A 17500-nucleotide genomic window follows, 5' to 3' on the forward strand; every position below is an offset into this window, starting at 1 on the left:
AACTGAATCGCTAAGGATTCCATATTGCAAGGAATATGGGTGGGAAAGAAACTTGTCAACATACGTTGCAAGGAAATAACTTTGTTGGGAATTTACGATCCGAAAGTTGGAAGTGGAATAGAGCTCTTTGGTGTAAAATTCAGATGAAAACGTAATATGCCCGACGCGTTTCTTAGTACGTAAACTCTATTGATACCAAAACTAACAGTGTTTTCGTCGGAGATTTCTGAAACAATTTTACTTGTGTAACATAAAACAGCAAGCAAGTGAATATCCGTAAACGTTATTTGTCCTAACTTCTTCCGGCTTCATTGTCTGAGTTAAACTTCTGACGAGGTCGACTTTGCGTATCATCTTTTTGAGGTTGATGACGTATGTACCAATAAAACATTGGGGTCGATGTAATTGACTAATACCCTGACCCAAAATTTCAGTCCAGCCTATAATAGAAAGGGTTATTTGTGATAACCATATAGATGTATACATATGATATGATAAATAAGGATTTATTTATGCATGTATCCATTTCATTAAAACTATGGGTGTGTTTCGCTACTAGAGTAGTATGAATGACGACCAAGCAAAGTTTAAAGAAATAGAGTTTAAAATATTATTGGCGGTGTTTTGATCAGTTCTGTGGGAAATTGTAGATAATTCTGAATAAGTCAATGGAATCAATGAGCTTCGTAACAGCATGGGTCATTGATTACTTTGTTTACTTAAATCTTAGAGTAGGAAACTGCGGAATGTTTATCTAATTTGCTAGTTGTTCGCTCCAGAAGAACTCTCTTTCCGTCATCTTCCTGTCGATACATGTGAGTATGATTTTTATTTAGCTCAACTGTATTTCTTGCGAAAGAGTATAAACAGATTTATTTGAAAGCTGAGTCAAAATTGTATGAATGTATTTCCTATTACAATTATACCCCTCCGGGAACAAAATCTTCCATATGAGGATTCAACAATCATAAATATCTTTTCAAACATAACTGGCTACGAATTTCATAAACAGACGGTATAATAGTTTCTCTTTATCTGTAAAATTGGTAACCTCTATTGTTTACTTCTTTTCGTTTCTTTTTGATTCAGATATTATGCTCTAAATTATGATGGTATGAATCTTTTGATAAGTTATTAAAATGTTAATATCATGTTTATTAGCAACATAAATTGATTTTGTATCGAAACTTACATAGATTTCTTAACAATTATAACCAAATAATACGAACTTCATTTCCAACTGGCACAATGACTGTAGTATATAAAACAGCGTCGAAACTCTGCTGATTCTTAGAGGGGTTTTCATTTACTCTCTGTTGTTATCTTTATTTAGATTACAGATGTTGAGTTCATAGATTAGTAGAAAGCAAACCATTGAATGTTATTAGAAAACAAATGACTGTTTATGAGAAAAGAGGATTAGATTAAAACATAAACAGGTTAGATGTCACCAAAAATAAAATAAATTGTATTGTTTCATCTCCTGCGTTAATTTTTGCACCCAATAATTGTGTCATACAGTAATTGAAATTTTGTATTAAAATTTACACCTCATTCAGCTCAATTAGCAATGAAATAAACACTACATCAGTTCTGTCAATTTTCAAGAAATATAGAGCTACTAATGAGGCAGACATTTTTGAAGAAAAAAAACGGATAAATCTATTCTCACAATATCATTAAATTAAAATATATCAAGTTAAAATTTACCTGAAATATATATTTCCTAAATGATATTATCATTAATAATAGCATTCATTAGCGGTATGGGTGAATCATTGCATTCGTGAAAAAACATCGATATTCATCCTTTATAAGGAATTCCGACATAAACGGTAGCGGTTAAGTGATAAACTGTAAATGATATCGATTGCGAGGACAGTTTTTTCGTTTCGTATTTTCGTGCTAAAATTTTGCGCTGCTCAAACACACACACACACACACACACACACACACATACACACACACACACACACATATATATTTATATTTATATATATATATATATATATATATATATATATATATATATATATATATACATATATGTACATATGTGTATATATATCAGCTTGATGTTTTAGAGTGTGCCCTTTTCGGATATATAGAACTAGTAATCATATATACAGTGTGGCCCAAAAGTAGGTTTACAGTTATTTGACTATCTCTTTCACATTAATATATTAACAGTTTAGATTTTAATTATAAAAAAATATAAAATCATTACTATATACTAAATTCGCATGAACGCACGCACACACGTCTATATACACACATCCCCGCACATACGCACACATCCACATGCGCGCACAAAAGATTCCATATACACGTCTGTATACGCACAGGGAAAATGCAGGGTGGAAGGTAGAATGCAGAAAAAATACGTGTAAAAAATATATGACCAATGAACGTATAAAACAATATCTCTACAAATATGTAAAAGAAATATATTAAAAAATATATAAATATATATAAAAATATATGAGAAATGTAAGTAAAAAGTACAGAGAGATAAAAATCTTGTACGTGGAGGACAATATAGAAAGCACCGGTTAAAAAATATGAGAAATTATACTGTGAAAAAATTTCAGGGTGCCACTCTAAATATTTTTCTCTTTGTCTACAAAAGATGTGCGAACAGAGAGAAATAGATAGAGATAGATAGAGACAGTTAGATACCAGTTTCAATTTTATTGCATATCTATTTGCAACCTCAGTAAAAATCTACACACATGTATAAACATGGATACAATTCACTAATACACTAAAATCCAACATAGTTCTTTAATTAAGAGATGAGCAATTATGTGCATTATTTACAATTGACGGAAAGTTGTCCGCATATTATTTGTTAACACAACGTTTCGGCTGATATACTCTCCAGCCTTCATCACCTGCAAAATCCAATATGTCAAACACTTTTAAATATCTTACAATCAACAACTAATCTAATGTAATTATCTACACTGCTCGTACTTCCCATGCAGAGCATTTGACTTTATTACGTAATAGTTACTTAGTAAAGGAATTATGATAATTAAATTAATGTATTTTGTAGATATTTTAAAAATATTCATGCATTTCAAATATTTTGATCAACTACATGACTCATAAATACATAGTAATTTCTTATATATGTTTCCCTGAGATATTACTTAGATATAAATGTTATAGAAACAATAGAAATAATTTTATGCGATTATAAGTAACTATTTTGAATTTGATATGCAGTATCATTATAACACGAGTTGTTTGGTTTAAAGATCGCGGGTCTGATTCAAATTACACGATATAAGATTACGCGTTTTAGGTATTGAACGTCATTAACAAAAAGAAGAAAAAATACAGTTTCACATTCAAATCGTCCGTTATTAAAACAGCAACAGACTTAATATTATGGGTAAAAGATTTGTTGTTGCAGCCGTTTCTGTTGCTGTTGAGCGAAGCGGTCTTCGTCCCAGAGCTCGCAGTGGGAGAAGTTCGAATCGTGGTCCTTTGCTATCGACGGATGGATGAATGCGCATCCAGGCTCAGCGGTTGCGTAGGAAATCGGGGACCAGAAATAGGAAGAAAGAGTGAGAGAAATTGGGGCGAAAGAGTACAGCAGGGGTCACCACTTAGAGCCTCGTGGAGCTTTTAGGTGTTTTCGCTCAATAAACACACACAACGCCCGGTCTGGGAATCCGCGATCCTCCGACCGCCAGTCCGCTGCCCTAACCACTGGGCCATTGCGCCTCCACTTGTTGCAGCTGTTACGTTATTGTTTTTATTGTTGTTGTTGTTAGTAGAATCAAGAGAACGAAGACTAAGAGATAGCAGAAATCTTGATGTGCCAGTCTTGCTTTATATTTCCCGGATTTTCAGATGCAGAGTCTAACTTCACCTTTCATATCTGCGGAGACGAGAAAATAAAATACTAGACTGATACTCGGGTCAATGCTTTCGTTTTTTTTCTTAATTGTTATCCTTAAATTAATTTAACAATTAAGAAAAAAAAGGAATGGCTAAAACGAAAGCATAAACTCAAAACAAAAACAAGACTAATGATTTTAAACACACGCGTAGCAATTAAATTAATTTAACAATTAAGAAAAAAACGAAAGGCTAAAATTTAGGGTTATGGACAGGATGCTGTCTCAGTTTTAGACGCAGCAAATGATTTTAGCTCAATAGAAGCGATCGATTGGTTAAAATTCGAACAATTAAACTACGTTAAACTTACAAATTACATTTTCCTCAAGAAAGCCAAGAGAAAAAAATGTTTTATTTTGATACATTCTACCAGTATACGAAGTTTAAAAGTGTTTAGTTAACTAGAAATTGTGTTGAAAACTGCCGTTCAAAAGGAAAAGATCCTGAACATCTATTCCGGAGATATGACTGTGACTTATTTCATTTAAATACTTAGATCTTATAATTTGATAAGGAAATAAATAACTTCTCTTAATTATAAAAAAAAGTTAAGTTACTTTCGATTAAATTTCGCAGACGATAGAATAATTATTTTTCTATTACACATCATATACGCTGTGAATTACAAATTTCACACTGCAATGAGACCGCTACCTTGTCCTGCTGATCGTTTTGTTTCACATGTTAAATGAAGCTTTCAGTAAATAGTAGCTTCAATTTAAAAATCGCATATCATTGCTGAAGGGGAAAAATCATTTTAATCATAATAATCTCATCAAACCGATTTCACTGAACATGGACTGAGATTGATTTCTAACTCGATATAGTTTTTGTAATAACTACCCAATATTTTGTACAAAAAGTATAATTATGTTACGGATGAAGTGAATTAGAAATTTTGCTAACATCTCTTTGGCTACATGTTTTATATAATTTGTTATAAATATTTCTTAACTATATATATATATATTATATATATATATATATATATATTATATATATATATATATATAAAATTAATTTTATGTATTGGCTTATGTTTTTCACTGTTTGATTTGCCTAATAGTGGTTTTATCTCTAATTTAATATTATATAATATAATATATTTATACTATAAAATTGGATTTAATCCTAAATCTAATTTTTGCTTGTAAGTTTGGATTTATTCCCTAATATTATTATTATTATATATATATATATATTATATATATATATATAATATATATATATATGACATGTTTTTTCTGCCCTCTCATTAATATTTAGAGAGTATATACCAAACACAAATCAAAACTATAGAAGACCAGCTAAACAAATGTGTGATAAATATATTTTTAAAAGAAAGCTCTGACAAAAAATAAGTATGGCTTTTGTTAATGCCGTGGTGGTAACAATAAACCAACAAGTACTTATCTATATCTTTGTCCAGCATCGATATACGAATAGTCTTTATATCATATGAAGGCTACAAGCGTTTCCAGGTGACTTTCTATTGTGCGACAGTACGACGTCCCCAGGCGAAAATGAACTGGACCACTACATATAAATAGTAGCGATCTGAGTAAGTGAAGCAGGTCGTGCTTTTTCCACGGTTCGTGTGTTTATAGTTCAAAGTTGGATTTCAAAGTTCACAGTTCGAGTTAGTGTGCTGCATTGTTGCTTCTTAAAAGATTGTTGTTGCGTTCTGTGTGTTTATTGCCGTGTTTTCGATTATATTGTTATTACACTGTTGCAGTGTATTTGTTTATCCATAAGAATATAAGAGTTTCTTACAATTCTGTTTCTGGATTCTGTTTCTGAGCGCTTTGTTCTATGATAAGTGTCACTTAGGACATGGAAACATTAGAATAGCATAGCGCTAATTTTAAGCTTTTCGAGAAATGATTTCAAGTCATAATTTTATTTAGGTTTTCATTTACAGTGAGGCGGCGAGAATCGCTGGTACCCTCGGGCAAAATGTTTACCGATGTTTTCTTCATCTCTTTCGGGGTCGAAAACATAAGTACTGTTTGGTACTGGAATCGATATAATCGACTTATCCCCTTCTCCGTGAATGCTGGTCTTGTTCCAAAATATAAGGCCAAATGTTTACTTAAAATAAAACTCAGATATGATATTAGAATTTATGATTTATTTGTGTTTTTATTTAAATTTAATATGCTAATGACGCCACAAATATAGGAAGAATGTCTCTCGTACTAAAGATATAAAATCTAGTTCAGACCACCATTAAGCCATTTATCTGATATCATTTCTGGAAATGCTAACATAAGGAAAGAAATAACGAAAGGCTATCTCAAAATTTCCCTGTTCTTTGTATAATGTTACTTTAGAAAACAGGTTTTTCCCTCCCAAAATATATAAAACTTTTCCTTTGTTTATTATTTGAACAGTCGGAGGTGGCGAGCTGGTCCACTCGGGGAAATGTTTAGCGGCATTTCGTCTATCTACGTTCTGAGTCCAAATTCTGCCGAGTGTTGATTTCCTTTTCTTTGTTGTAGAGCCGATAAAATAATTACAAATTGAGTACTGGGGTTGACATAATCGACTTACCGAACCCCCCGAAAATGCTGACTTTATTCTAAAGTATAAAACCAATATTTGTATAGTTAAGCTACATTATCCAAAATATCATTTATTGTGGAAATAATAAAAAAATGGAAAAACTATCATGGTATAACAATTAAAGTAATTAGAAAAGCTTTATAATTTTGCAGCAGTGATTTAAGTGCCAGAGTACTTGTCAGTCAACAGAGCTCATTAAAATGGAGACTTCTCGTTGGAATCGACTGCTATTCCATTGCTTTTATTTACCATTACAGAGTTGCGCTATATTAAATGGAACTCATTTTTCTCTTATAGGAATATTCGACCACACTTTTAATTGTGATATCATTGTAAAAGTCCAGTAGTAAAAGTCACTCTCAACTTGTTTGATAGCTTCATTAGCGTTTACCTAGATACGAGATAATGATTTAATAAACAGAAAATATATATGTTAATCAACACATAATGTTGAAATTGACTGTTAATTTTCTGATATAATTTCTTATTGAATGATGTGATTTATTGAGTTTTACAACACCAGACTTTTAGCAATGGTAAATAGTTAACAGTATATAAAGTGTGTACATTTTACAAAGTTCACACAAGCGTTGATTTCTACTTCAAGTAACTCATTGTGTGTTAATATTCTTTTGCCTTGAAAGCCTTTATTTCCTTCAATTAATACTTTTGTTTGAAATTCCTTCAAAAATATTTTCGCTGTTGAATAATCCAGCTTCAAATAATTTCGATACCATAAATACGTTGCTTCTGTGTGGAGTACTTTTCAGCTAATCCAATTTTCTCGCCCCTCTTACAATGTTTTGCCACACGTAAACACGCTAGAGACATTTGCTTCACAAAAAAGTTTCCCATATTTAAACCTTGACTTTCATTGTTTTGGAAAATATCTTTCAATTGAATTATACGATTCTTTGATCTTATATTTTCTGCTTGATCTTCTATGTTATGCTAATGTTACTTCAAATGAAAGTAAAAAAGAACCAAAACATATTTTAAGGCTATGTTTTTGCTACATTACGTGTCTTGCTTTGCAAAAATTACGAACATTTGTTTGTTATTATGTATTAAATCATTATCTGTATATGATTAAGACTATTATATATATATATATATATATATATATATATTATATATATATATATATATATTATATGGTTAACTGATGTTATTTAAACCAGTTATATTAGTAAAGGTTATTTTGTAGAATTAAATTTACTTTAGATAATCACGAATTTACATGAGAACATCAGTGAAATTACCACCATTATTCTTCACTGTTATGATTAATATATTATTTTTATTCATCTCATGCGTCACTTATTACCATGATCCGTCTTGTGAGACATATGTATCAGAAAAAAATTTTCAGTTACATTCCTGATACAATGGGATTTCAGAGAAATCAATAGGTAAGCATTTACTCTTTTTGTATAATATAGAATAAAACTTAAGTTTATATATTTGTTTTGCAAGATTTTTTATGTGAAATCGTATGTTGAAACATATATTGTTGTATTTAGGAATGGCCATTTTGCCAGTTTAGCCAATAAACTGATGCGGTCACAGGAGTGTGACGAAATAACTCTGGCCGAAATAAGATTAAGATTAATGTAAAAGTAAATAAACACCAAATATATAGTGCGTTTGTTTTTATTGGCTAAACTGGCAAAATGACCATTCCTAAATACAACAATAGAATAAAACATTTTTGCACAAGCCGTGTGTGCAAATGATAACATTTTATGTGTAAAATAAATTTTATATTGTCAGGGTAGAGTTATTCTCTTTTAGTGCTTTATTAAATAAACACACACATCGGTCTGATTTCCACTCATTTACTTATTTGTTTTTAATTAAATTTTTGTTGTGTCTTGCAAACTTTCCAATTTTCGTTGACTGTGTCCGTTATCGGAGCTGCGTTCTTTTCTGTGCGCATGCGTCTTCATAAGTGTGCGTGCGCATACACATATGTATGTATATATGCATCTATGTGTGTGTATGCATATATGTATACATGTTTGTATATATGTATGTACGTAATCTGCATGCATGTTGTATGCTTGCATGTGTTAATTCGGCTGTACAGCGGCTAGGGCTCCCAGTACATCAAGGAATACTAAAACACACTTCACAAAGAAAATATACACAGAAATCAACCATTACCAGAAACGAAAGAGGATCCTATTGCATGAACTGAAGAACACAACTACACTACACGAAAGAGACAGACTCATGACAAACATCCAACAAGAATACCGAGTAAGCCATGCCCTGTAACAAACACTTCAACAACAAGCTCAAGTGACAATATGGACGCATACTTTGATGAATAAAACTATTCCTTGTATTTATAAAAGATTAGTAAACCTTTTTTCGTTTCTACACATTTCAATATTTGACGACCTAATATATACACACAATATATTATGGTTTGTTTCGTACCATACTTTCGTTTGCATGAATATCCCTACAAACACAGGGGACTAGGGCTGTTTTCATTTCAGAATATGTGAAGCCCAGTTTTATATAATCTTTGTTGTAAAAATGAAGCTTAACAATTTTTCCTATGCCCTTCTCACTTACTGATGCAGGTCGTTCAACAATTGTTTGGGTGGTTTCCTTCGTAGCTGTTAAATTTTGCTCATTGGAAATGTCATCTTCTGCAAAATGTTCTCATATAAATTAAAAACATCCATTTTATGGGTAATTTAATTATATTTCATGAATAAGTTGATTTATTTATAAAGTTATGATAACTAAACATGTAATTAATATCACCGGCACTAAGTACGATAAAATTAATTAGAACAGCCGGTTCCTAAGGCTAAGCACGCGAGAATGATGAACAAGGTGCAAGTGTAACATGAGTTAAATGTGATTTCATAATTATTAGTTCACCCTTAATACCAGTATAGGTGAGCAATAACTTTAGGCAATTTGAAAGCAGTTCCAGTGTGTTACGCTCACTGAAACAGATGCATATTTGAAAATTTTTAATCGATTTTCAGTTTACTTCGGACTAGGGAATAGCACTTGTAGTATGTTTATTCCTTTTAAGCTGAATAAAATACAATGAAAATGAGGGTTATATAATGAAGATTACTAGTGCCTTTTTTTAAAAACCGTTTCTCCAAACATAAAGTGGATAATGATAACCGGTAGGTACATGCATTGATATGTTCGCTACGCTAACAAACAGATTCTGAAAAGCTGAAACAAATTGGTATTGGGTATTTTATATATTGATTTCCCGTACGTTTGCGACACACCTACGCCCTACTGGCGACACTCTAATGTATCGCGATACACAGTTTGGTAAACATTGATATAAATGAATATAACAAGAAAAATATTAGCTTTTATGTGAAGATTAATATTATGCCAAAATTTCTTTTCCTTGTATTATATATGAAATAGGTGACCTTTTCAGTTTTCCTCTAGTAATATACTTAATCAGTGTCTTGTATTCTTGCTGATATTTCGATTATTTAACCCAAAATTCCAGAAAATATTATTTTTGTTCGGTAATTGGCAATTTAAGCAGCAAGGCGTTCTTAATATTTAAATCATAATTTTGCCCAAAGCAGCGCCGAACGGAATTGTTCAGGTATCTATTTACTATTCAGCTGTGTCAAAAAATAAGACCCGTGCAAACTAAAAGGAAAAAAAATTATATTATTGTCAATTAATTTTCTGTCAGGCGATGCATGTGAATAATAGCATGTTTTTGAAACAGACGATTCTGATGTTTGACTTTATGAACACGAAAATGTCCCTAAAAACTTAGTTTCCATACTGCATACTTTTATCATGTGCTTTGGAAAGTGTTGTATTTCTCTGTACATATGTGTCTATTTTCAAACTGTATTTCGCAGCAAATTTTCGAAACACAGTTTAATGTGTGTATGTGTATTTAAATATGTGTGTGTGCGTGTGTACGTACGTGTGTCTGTGTGTGCGTGGGCGTATTTAAATATGTATGTGCGTGTCTGTGTGCATATCTGTGTATGTGTTTGTGTACGTGCGTGTATGTGTGCGTGCGCGTGCGTGCGTGTGTGTGTGGGGGGGGGTGCTTTCAAATAGTAACCGACTTTATTCTTTTCCCACGAAAGCTCATGCACTGATAGTCTACTTGATTAGATGTTTATAGGATCCTAAGTTGTCATATAATACCTATCCATTCCTCTCCTATGTCAGTGCACGCATGCACGCGCACACACACATACATACACACAAACACACATATTCATACATATACATATGTGTGTGTATATATATATATATATATATGTATAAGTAATTGCATAATTATATATATAATTATATATATATGTAGAGGTTTGTGTATACAGGTACATACACAGGGGGCTGCTCGTGTGTGGGTGTGCATATGCGTGTGCACGTGTATGTGTGTGTGTTAACTTTACATATGTCTGAAAAAGTTTCATTTAAACAGGACTAAATTTTCTCTGAATCACTCGGTAACTTACGTGTTTATGTATATCATAAACAATCGTGATCGTGTGTGAGGCGGCGATTCGACAAATTCATTAGAACCACGGAGAAATGCCACGTAGAATTTGGTTTCACTGTCTTCTCTCTTCGTTGAAATCTCACCGAAGTCAACTTCGTATATATATATTTTTTTTTTTTTGCGGGAAATAATATAAATAAAGATATAGGTCATTAGATTGGCTAAATAGTCAGAACATCTTTCCAAATGCGTAGCTGCAATGGTTTCGGCTGTTGGCCTTCTGAGATTAAATTCGACTATGGTTAGTTGCGCTGTAGCCTGCTCAAAATCTCTCGTGGAAGTGTCATCCAACCAAAGTACAAATATATGGGAAATTACCACCTGTATCATCTCTTGTGAAAGGTAGGAGAGTCCAGTTTGCTGGACATTGTTGTAGAGCTGAAAACGAGGTAATTTATACTCTTGAAGCCATCTGATTGCGATACCAGAGGGCACACACTCTCCTACCCTGATGTAATCTCCAGGGATACAGGCATCCAGCAACAGGACCTCCGTAATGCTATGATGGACCGTGAAGTCTGGCGTAACATAGTAAATTCCATTGTCTCGACCACGGTTGAACAATGATGATGATGTAGCCTGCAGCTGTCATCCACTTCTACCTGACAGCTTCGTTGCTTGTGTTTGAACCCGCTGTATTATTAACATCGGGCCAGCTCTAGGTCTTGATGCTACCTCTCCTCCTCTCTTCATTAAACCAGTTTTTGTAAATGTAGTTTTACAGCTACAGCAACTACCTCTTTTCCATCAACTATTAGCGATTGAATTACGTCTTGAGAGATATGAGTATAGATATCACTGCTTCTAGTATTTGCTTTCCGTTCCATTCGCTAAGATAAATGAGATATTTTCACTTACACCTGAACGATTTCTTTAGTCTATTTAAACGTGCAGTTATTTTGTCTGGTTCGTTCCGTCTACATTACAGAATTCTTTCTTATCTTTATCACGTGCAACATGACGATGATGAACTTGCTGTTGAACATTTGAACATTTTAATCGCCATCTTCATTGCAGCTACAGCTATCTACTCTTCGTCTTTTCCAAATTATTTTTTGGAAATAAACTCTTCGACATGATCCCCTTATTTTTTAATCTGAAGGAGTCTAGCTTCAAGGAGAAATGTATGCTCATAGTAGACACTCATAGATCTTCAATAAAGGTCTTCGACATTTTCCCTCGCTTTCATAAGAAGATCACAACTTGAGAAATGTTGTGCAACCAACACTGGTCAATACACTTTTACTATTAGTCTCTATCAGCAACGTCAGCCGCTTCATTAAGTCTAATACTCCATTCGTTTAAACCACCATTACCTTTTTGAATGTAATTGCCTCAAGGCTGACTCAAAACAATGAATCGCTATAGCTTTACTTTTCGAACACGTAGAGTGACCGGATGTTTATGTGAATTTTCTCAATGCATATTCAATGAAAAATAATATTTTTGCATTTAAAAATGCATTAACTGCTTGCGTGATTTCAGTTGGATATTTATTATTATTTTTGTAAAACATCTGCAAATGAAAATTAAAAAATGACAGCGATGTCCTTCGTTTATCAATTCTTTAGCTATTTAAGTTATTTTTTATACATGCAATATCCTATAATAGCAATAAACCATTATCTTATTCGACGCACACGAATAAATTTAATATCAGCATTTTGTATATATACAAAATAGTTCAACAAAGCGGGTAGAAAATATGATGGTGTAATATTACTCACTTTCAGTTCGTGGATATGTTTATCAAATGTGGAGGCGCAATGGCCCAGTGGTTAAGGCAGCGGACTCGCGGTCATAGGATCGCGGTTTCGATTCCCAGACCGGGTGTTGTGAGTGTTTATTGAGCGAAAACACCTAAAAGCTCCACGAGGCTCCGGCAGGGGATGGTGGTGATCCCTGCTGTACTCTTTCACCACAACTTTCTCTCACTCTTACTTCCTGTTTCTGTTGTACCTGTATTTCAAGGTGCCGGCCTTGTCACTCTCTGTGTCACGCTGAATATCCCCGAGAACTACGTTAAGGGTGCACGTGTCTGTGGAGTGCTCAGCCACTTACACGTTAATTTCACGAGCAGGCTGTTCCGTTGATTCGGATCAACCGGAACCCTCATCGTCGTAACCGACGGAGTGCTTCCATGTTTATCAAATGGATTGCTGTAAGTAACGGGAAAAAATTCAGTCAAAAATACCGACATTCAAAGACAAAATATCATATGCTATGTTATTTTAATTGATTCATGTTTTACAATGTAAACATAAAAAATATTTGGCAATCTACTTCACAAGAAACATTTTCTTTAATTATCGATTATACCTTGTTTCTAACATTTGTTTTACAGACAATTGTTCTCTCTCTGAATTAAAACTATTTATTCAATATAAGTCTTCTTTCTGATATTGATATTACTTTTTTTCATCTTATTGGTTTCATAGTATTAAAATACATTACATACATACGCACTTATATAGACACACATACTATAATACATTTCAGAATAATACATGCATATGCGTTTCAATGTATGACTATTTTCTCCTATCCGTCTTTCTTCTGTGTATAGCTATCGCTGGGAAATACGTTTCGACCACAGTACTGCAGCTTTGTAAATAATTATTCTTTGTCCTTTTGTGATTTCAGTGCCTTTCTTATTTCTTTATTGCCCACCAGGAGCTAAACATAGAGGGGGCAAACAAGGACAGACAAACGATTAAGTCGATTACATCGACCCCAGTGCGTAACTGGTACTTAATTTACCGACCCCGAAAGGATGAAAGGCAAAATCGACCTCGGCGGAATTTGAACTCAGCACGCAGTAGCGGACGAAATACCACAAAGCATTCCGCCCGGCATGCTAACGTTTCTGCCAGCTCGCCGCCTTTCTTTCTCATCTTTGACTCTATATATTACTATTCATTTCTGCCTTGCTTCTTGACTCCCTCTCTGCCTGTCACTGTTAGTCTCTGTCTCTCTCTGTCTGCCTGTCTCTCTCTCTCTCACTGATGTCACATTCTTCACAGATAGTTTTTTTCTTTTATCTCTCTCTCAATCCCTCTTATGCTATAAAAATATTCTGTCACATTTTCCTCAATTTTTTCCTTTCTTCTAGAATTCAGTAGCAATATGACAGTTTTCGATGAATACTGGAATAATGTAGGGCTGCTAGGGATTATGGCATTACATATGATTTCAGAAGACACATTTTATGGATGCTAGTTGAAATTACGTCCACGACAATTTATAGCCTATTTTACAAGAAAATAAACAGAAAATATAGAAAAGAAATAAAATAGAAAAAAATTACAAGATAACAAAGGCAGTGCTCCAGCATGGCCACAGTCAAATGACTGAAAGAAGTAAAAGAGTAGATGAAATTTCCATTGACAATGCTAGAGAGAAATAGAATTTGCTACATGCAAGCATATTTTTTCAAAACACACATTACACAAGACATCATAAACAATACAATCCGAACACTAAACAGTATTAATCGTCTTGATTAAAAGAATATATAAGCAAATAAAATAGTACAACACTACGTAGCTCAGAATAGAACTCAAATTAGCCAGTCGGTTATACTGGATATGAAGTTTACTTTTATTTCAGAAGATATTGGTATGGAATGTAAGTACGTTTCACTCCTAGTGTACATGTTGAATCCATCATAAATGCATAATTTCCGAATATATGGAAGGAAGGAAGACAACTTTAGAATTGTTAAAACCGAGGTGTGTGATCACAGTGATTTATCAAGCTAGAAGTTCCTGTTCATAATGAAGGACAAATTCACCAAACATTTTCCAAAAATATTTGTCGAGGAAATTCAATCACGTAAATATAGTTTCATTCCTGATTAAGGTATGTAATACAAACAACAATTTTACGTATTGTAATTCAGCAAACATAACATCAAGGTGTCTGATGCTGTAATGTCCGCTCTGAAATTATTCAGTTCCAGCGACAATAGTGCATGTTGAGCACTTAATTTTCTTTAAATATAGTAAGTCAATTACCTACCGAAATTATGAAATCGTTTAGTACTGATTGTGTCTCTGTAGCAAGAAACGCAAGACATCGTCGACGTGTGTTAAACATTCAGGATAAGGATTTCATTTTCGCAAGAAATTCTGTGATTGCGTAATTTTAATCACAATATATCTTCATTAAGAACACTTCAGTAGAAAACTTCCAATTCTATTTTCGGCCCGGCATTCTGTTAGTTTATACACACACACACACACACACACACACACACACACACACACACACACACACACACACACACACACACACACACACACACACACACACACACACACACACACACACACACACACACACACACACACACACACACACACACACAAACATACATATATGCGTGGGATTTTGCGTATAAATATATACATGCACTGTCATACCAATAAGATATATATCTACTTCGCAATTATCAATTTTTTAACTGTTATACGTTTATAAAATTGATAAACAAAAAATTGTTGAAAATAGTTTGGTATGCATGTAGATATATTTGCTTAAAAACCTTTACAAGGTTTTCAAATTCAGACGCATTTTAGGGCTAACATTTTCCCTCATAAGGCTCTTGGTAGAATCTTAATTTTATGTTTACAATTGACGATAAGTTCGTTATGTTTGTTTAGAATTCTCTTCCTATCGGCGAAGAGAATTTCGAGGATTTTTTCGGCCAGAGTATGCAGAAAAACTGACGTTATCGTTATGAGGTTGTGTTTTAACCAGAATGAGTCAATTGCGTATGGGTTGACAATCGGAGTTTCTCCGAGCTTTTGCTTCCTCCGATGTATGATGTAGTTGCTGAGATATTACTAGATAGCCGTTCACCACATTAGTTATTATAATATATTATATTATTATATTATTATAACGTACTCGAAATAGAAATATATATATATATATATATATGGGGAGAGTTCACGAAAAAAACAAAAGACGAAGACAGGTGGTGCAAAAAACAGATGTATTAGTATAACGCTCAGGAATAGAAAAAGTCTTTTACGTTTCGAGCCTACGCTCTTCTACAGAAAGGAACACAGAAAAAACAAGGAGAGAAAAATATGTGTGTAGTGGCTAACGATCTATCATGGCGACTGCCAGACAGAAGGGTCACACATGCACACACACACACACACACACACACACACACACACACACACACACACACACACACACACACATATATATATATATATATATATATATATATATATATATATATATATTCAAGATAGTATTATTGATGTATATGACACGATATCTTGTAATCGATAGTAAACTTACCTTCTCATTCTTCTGTTCATTGATCTACCCAAATTGTATCCTGTTCAATATCCTCTCACTCTCATATTTTATACTTCTTGCGTTGCTTACCGAAATCTGAGAGTATTTACAATAAATGTATTTTAATATTTGTCGAACAATTGATCATATGTATTATTACATTTCACCACCGTTATCTATTTATTTGTTTTCTACCAGTAGATCATAGACTAGTCTATTTTATGTAATCGGATATTGTAACAAATTGATAGTAGTAGTATGGGTTTAAAATTTTAATAAGTTTAATACATTTATAGTGGCGCTGAGCTGAAGCACTAATCGCAAATTTGAAATTCTAGAATTTTATATACTTATATAACGTAGTGAATTTTATAACCAACGCTGTAAACATAGACATTGATAAAGGGAATTGGTAATCAGAAGAATCATTAGATAATTGAATTCCATTTCAGGTCTGGAACCTATTCCACTTGACATCACCTATAAAATATTTAGGTCTTTTTCCGAGCTGCTATATATCATTTTAGCATGTGTTAAATTAATTTTGCAGACATTCTACAGAAAACAAATGCATGTAATTTGCTCATCTGTATCAGCAAACTGTACAGACCCTCATTAAACGCCGCATGGTTGCTCTCGTACAGAGTGGTTGATATGCTTAAAACGCATTGAATCATATCGCTGAATATATCAAATTATATTACGTTTGAATATTTCCATAAAATTTGCAAAGATTATTTTACAAGTTAACTCTTGTTAGAGTAAAACAAAGCTCATTCAGATTCCAAACTAAAAAGATAGTGAAATGTATACAACTCAGCAAATCACGCCGCATATACGTTATGACGTATACTTTCACTTTATTACAACCGTTATAATAGTCGCTAAGTTTGAAGTTTGACCATATTTTTATTGATTAACTAATAATGCCTAGCTAACATAGATAACAAATGTAAAGATAACGTATGTATGGATGTTTGTGTATGCCTTTGTATGTTCGAATGTATGTATGTATGAACGCATGTATGCATATATGTACTATGTATGTATTAACGCATGTATGCATATATGTACTATGTATGTATACTTGTGTGTGTTTGTGTGTGTATGTATGTGTGTGTGTGTGTGTGTGTGTGTGTGTGTGTTGTGTGTGTGTGTGTGTGTGTG

The sequence above is a fragment of the Octopus sinensis genome, linkage group LG16 (genome assembly GCF_006345805.1).
Source record: "Octopus sinensis linkage group LG16, ASM634580v1, whole genome shotgun sequence".
In the NCBI taxonomy this organism is placed as follows: Eukaryota; Metazoa; Mollusca; class Cephalopoda; order Octopoda; family Octopodidae; genus Octopus; species Octopus sinensis.